Raw genomic sequence first — 5,901 nt, forward strand, 5'->3', positions numbered from 1 at the left:
GGCTCAAGATCGGATATATGTTTCCTTTGCATTTTTTTTTTCTCAATTTGATTTTTATTTATTTTTATCTTTTTAGTTTTTAATCGACCCAGAATTCAAAATTCAATCTTTGCTCTATTTCAAATTTTGAGAGGTGAGAATGAGAGCTTCATTTGTGTAACTGAGTTTAAAAAGAGTGGCCTAAAATTCCTTCAGTGTATACTCGTGAGAGAGTGTTGTGAGGTCCATCGTATTTCCATAACTTATTTTTTGCAGCAAAGTTTCACAAATAGATTCGAGGACGAATCCTCTTGAAGAAGTGGAGAATGATATGAACCAAAAAGACATCAATCATACAATATACTTCAATGAAGATGTGAAGAAAAGGTTGTCAAAATTATCAAAAGATGTTTCAATTCATGCCACATTGAAGAAGAATGAAGTTTGATTGTTATAAATTTTGGGTGGGTTACAATTTAGAGTTATTGTATTTCATTTATGTATTTTAAGACTTTATTTACTATAGGTTGCAATTACATAATGGTTAATTATGGCCATTAAGTATGAATGTTACAACTCTTGGAATGACTTTAGTAGTTTCATTTTGAGGCTATATAAAGCCATGTATGTTGTATTTGTAGGAGACTTGGAAGAATATAGTAAAAAGAAGCATTTGTGCTCTTCTTTAGCCAATGGCTAAGTTTCTTTGCAATTCTATGTAGTTTAGGTTGCATGTAGAATCATTCAAGCTCGACATGATCAATCTTGCTTGTGGAGTGATTCGAATCTTAAACAATATTCTTACATTGAGATATTTGATCAACAAGGTAATCCGAATCTTACTCCCCTTGTAGTGGTTTCATAACTTATCAAATCCAGTAGCCCAAACAAGATGTCCAAATAAGAACATCCGCGCCCCCGGACTGATAAACTTTTCATACCAACAAGGATTAATTCTAATTATCGCATTGAGAAGTTGTGAAGAGTTTAACCATAGAGAATCTCTTAACCATCCCAGCGAATAAGTAAGTGGAAGATGAATGAAACTGTGAAACGTTACCCTGCCATACATAATGTGATGGGCTTCCAGTGCCAATCTAAAGTAACCAATGGTATTTCACATCCAGAAAACGGCCAAAGGCATCCCAAGCCGAAATATAACAAGTACCACCTCGTCCTGGACCAAGGAAAACTATAACCAAAATCCTTTTTATCCGGCATTCATTTGGAACCATGTCCATCTAAAGCACCTTTTACTAAGATCAATGTAGTTGTATGTAACCCTAAAGCAATAGCATGATGAACCAATCAGTCTCTGGGCCCTATTGTGAAGAATAGTGCATTACTATTTAACAGTATTGAACGCCAGGCCGCTTGTTGAAGATAAAAGGACATCGAACCTATATTCAGTTTGACCATGAGCAGATTGAATCTATTGGGCAAATATGGGTGTCGATTAAAATTTCTTTCTCCGGAGTACCAAAAGCAAGCATGAAATCATTATGAACGAACGTAAAGCCCCAAAGTATGGAACCTCCCAGAAAAAGGCTATATATATGATAGCTTCTTTTCTTTATGGTCTAACATTCTTGCCAATACATTACATTATCCTCATTCTGTTCGGGATTGTAATCATAATTCATCCTGCTATGTATTGATGATGGGTATATAACGCAGCTTGAGTAGAGTAGTCGAGTCGTCTTCTTGTGCTATGAACGCATAAGCAGGTAAAGAGTACATGTGTTGAGCTACCAAGGAAGTCAGTAATGTAATCTAATAACCCCTAAAGAGGCTAAAGCAAGGCCTAATTGAAAATGAAACGAATTATTGATTGTGTCATAACTTTATGTCCACGCCCCAATCGTCCCCCGAATATGTGCTTCTATATGATCTTTTATACGGCCAGAAACTTTGCGGATGGAGAATCCCCAGAGAAAGAAGGGTTAGAATGGCAGTTCCTGCTCCTTCGGCAGTACCAAATCAATGATTATTTGAATCGGGTGAGCATAAAGATTACACTGACCTGACTAAAGTGGTCCTAATCCTTGGGGATGTGCAATGTGTCTAAGAAATTCTTCCAACATATTCTCCCCTGGATGCAGGAATAACGACATGGCTGAAAATGGCCTGTCCAAGCCAAGAAACTGACTCCGAATGAATAGTCCTGACAAATGATGATTGAGACGAGATTCAGCATTTTGAAACCACGAAAGGCTCGCTTTCCATTTCAGTTGTAGGTGTAACCAACCCACTATGAAAGATATGGCAGAAAGAAAGAATAGAAAAAGAAGAGCTCCCCTCCCGTATAAAGATCCCCCTTAGTACGTAACCCGATTGTATACCACCACTGAGAAAGAAAGAAACACCAGAATAAGCGATATTCACTGGGAGCACCCCCTCGAGTAAAAGCTTTTCCGGTTGACCGAGGATCCCAAATTGCAAATAGGTCTTACATGGAAAGGGTCTTGCTTGTACCCATGCTTCAAAATTGCCTTGCCAAGCTACATGAAAGAGATTTCCGGAAGTATACACAGACAAATTCTTGCTAATTGCCCGAAATGCGAAGGAAGCAAAAAGATGATGATAAAGACGTTCTTCAGTAATATCATCATGCCTTTCGAAGTCAGGCACGGTAGCAATACCAAACCAAATACCACGAGTAGTGGGGTCCTGAGCTAAGCCTTGGCTAAACCTTGGAAATCCTAGTGCCATAATGCAAATCCTCCTAGCCGTTATCCAACTGCAATAATTCTTGCTAAGAAGAGAAAGAGCGCCTATGTTGTGGCAATTCCACCCAGAAGGTAAGGTAATGGATAGGTTACTCCTACAGCACGTCCTTGGACAATGCTCAATCAAGGCTCTAGGCTGAGAGTAGCAGGAGAAACTTTTCATTGATTATGAGCCCAAACCGGAGGATTCAATAAGTTCTTGCCAATAACCACGCCGGCAGAATAGAAAGATGAAACTCAAAGCCCATACCAAAATGAGCACCTAGGAAAACGAACGGACCATATGCGAATAATGAAGAAAGAAGAACCATAAGACTGAATTACCTGGCATGCCTGTGCCTTTAAGAAATTGCGAAGCCACCCATTAATAGTAATGATGGAACTCTGCGCAAAGTTTCCTCCCGTAATATGAGTTACTACCCCTTGATCACTTACACTACCCCAAACATCTGACTGTATTTTCCACCGTAAATGGCAGGCATATTACTTACTACCGAAATGGAATTGTCCATCCAAAATAGCCCTAAGAAGACATGATCCCAAGCAAGCGGATACTTGACATCTACCCCCCTCTTCCCGGTCCATCACAAGGGAAACGAAACCCAAGATTAGATTTGATTTGCTTTATTCGGTATCAAACGCGAGCTACGAGAAAATGGAACCCCTTGAAGGAGTATCAATACCGTTACATGAATCGTAAATGCCTGACTATGATGTACCAAAGAATCTGCGGCCCCTACCGGAATAGGTAACAAAGCCACTTTGCCGCCCACTGCCACTAAATCACCACCCCCCCAAGTCAAACTGGGGCCGTTATACTAGGTGCTAAAGCATGGGTGTTTTGTATCCTATATAGGGGTATCGGAAAAGATATCTTGGGGTCGCCCTAAAGCACTCATGGTATCATTATGAATATACCAAAACTGTTCAAGCCTCAAAATATCCATACCCTCACAGTTGAGATGTGATATGATTGCATCGCGATGCCTAAGTCCATGAGATCTAATAAATCGTTGTTTGTAGCGAGTAGTTGGATCATAGTCTCTTACCATCCATAAAAATGGCTGCATGCACGGCAGCACCAAGAGAAATCCACTGTGATGTGTGAACAATAAAAGTTGTCCCATAGTCAGTAGCTAGGGATAAGGGGGCATCGCATACATATGGTGAGCTACAATAATGGTGAAAGAGCCTAACTTAGCTAGGTGGAATAGATAATGGAGCATGGCATTACGTTGTTAGGATCTCATATAGTCCTTTATGACCCTGGCCTGTAAATGGACCTTGATGAGCCTCCCTCTCAAATATCTTTTATACCCTTCCTAATGCCCCAGTTGGTCCTATCTATACATGTGACCTGCTATCAGGAAAAGAATAGCAATAGCTAAATGATGGTGTGCAATATCGGTTAACCATAGATCACCAGTTACTGGGTCAATCCTCTGCGAAAAGTCAGAAATTCTGCTTTGACCAATTCCAAGTGAAAAATGGGGTTGCTCCCTCAGCTTTACTAGGAGAAAGTTGCGCCAAAAGATCCTGATTCAAGAGAAATTCATGAGAAGTGGAATCTCTTTAGGATCTACTCCAGCATCATTTAGAAATTGGTTAATCGGTAAAGATAGGTGTACTTGATGTCCCGCCTAAGAAAGAGCCCCAAGTCCTAGAAGACCCGCTACGCTAAATGGTGATTGAACATGGATTCTACATCTTGCAAGCCCATTTTGGAGCAGCCTTGTGATAATGAAACCAACCGGCAAAAAGCATTAAGGCTGAAAAGACTAATGCACCAATTGCGGTATAAAGTTGTAATTCACTAGTTATTCCAGATGCTCTCCACATCTGAAAAAACCCAGAGGTTATTTGTATTCCTCGAACCCCCCCGCCTACATCACCATTCAATATTTCTTGGCCCACTATTGGCCAAACCACCTGGGCACTAGGGCCAATGTGAGTAGGATCGCCTAGCCATGCTTCATAATTGGAAAAAGAGCACCGTGGAAATACATCCCACTCAGCCAAACAAAGAAAGAAAGATGATGGAGAGTTGGCCGAAATGCGCACTAAAGACTTTTTTCGAGAGATCTCCTCCAACTAGTATGGCTATCGAAATCGTGAGCATCAGCATGAAGGACGGTTCCAAATCAATCCAAGTGGTAGTATCCCCTTAGCTATTGTTCGTTCTAGAGAAATGACCCGGTCTGGCTGGCCCATTCCTTGAAAGAAGGTTTTACGCCCTATCTACCCCAATTTTGACTTCTGGTTCCGGCGAACGAATAATCACTCATGCTCATGGAGTCCTCCTCTTTCCGGACAACACATACAAAGAGCCCCACCAACAGTGAAGTAATTAGTGAACCTATGAGAGATTTTTATACTGAGTTTCTTTCTCTGTCTCTGCTATCTCCCATTTTAGTTTTAGTTATTCACTAGAGCAATTATGATATGGAAGTGGATCCAGGGCAAGTGTTCGGATCTATTATGCCATAGCCAAGAGGCGCTCAACGGACCTTTTGAATCTTATCAACCCTTTATATAAATAGAATTAGCTTTTTATCAAATGGATTCTCTAATCTATCTCTGTATCGTTTACCCTTATACCAAAGGAAATTGAACGATCTTGCTTGGTTCTTCCCTGCCTGAGAAATGATCCCTTTTAGTTGATTTGACTGATGCGGACAACAAACAATTATAACAAATAGACAAATTGCTAACTAATAATACTAGTGAAAGATAATGGAATAGCTATGAAAGAAAGAGAGAGAGAGTTCTCTTATTTGAAAGGCCTTGTGATCTTCAACCAATTTTGTGCTTCAATAGAATTACCGGGAGTCAGTGCTATAGTATAGCTTGTTTCCAATACTCAGCGGCTTGATTGAACCAAGCCTCCGCAATTTTCGAATCTCCCTGTCGAATGGCCGGCCTGTTCTCCCCGGTCGGAATAGGCAGGTAAATTCCTTCCTTCCCTTAGAACCGTACTTGAGAGTTTCCTACCTCATACGGCTCAACCAACAAAGAGTCAATTCTTTTGCTGTCCAAACCATATCAAATCTAATTGAATGAAATTTCTCATAGATCTAGTGGCCTTTTTCTCGAGTTATAAGCAAAAGAGGTGAATTATATAAGTTTCAAACTTCTTGCTGAATAATGAAATCTGTTTGATCTTTTCTCCCACCTGAAGAAGAATAAAGCATAG

General features: G+C 40.3%; 1 pseudogene; it reads right to left on the bottom strand.

Moving 5' to 3' along the window:
* Positions 1-838: 838 nt before the first annotated feature.
* On the bottom strand, positions 839-2,691 carry LOC111472931 (annotated as a pseudogene).
* Between the last annotated feature and the right edge of the window lie 3,210 nt (positions 2,692-5,901).

Source organism: Cucurbita maxima, unplaced genomic scaffold (assembly GCF_002738345.1).
Source record: "Cucurbita maxima cultivar Rimu unplaced genomic scaffold, Cmax_1.0 Cma_Scf00093, whole genome shotgun sequence".
Lineage (NCBI taxonomy): Eukaryota > Viridiplantae > Streptophyta > Magnoliopsida > Cucurbitales > Cucurbitaceae > Cucurbita > Cucurbita maxima.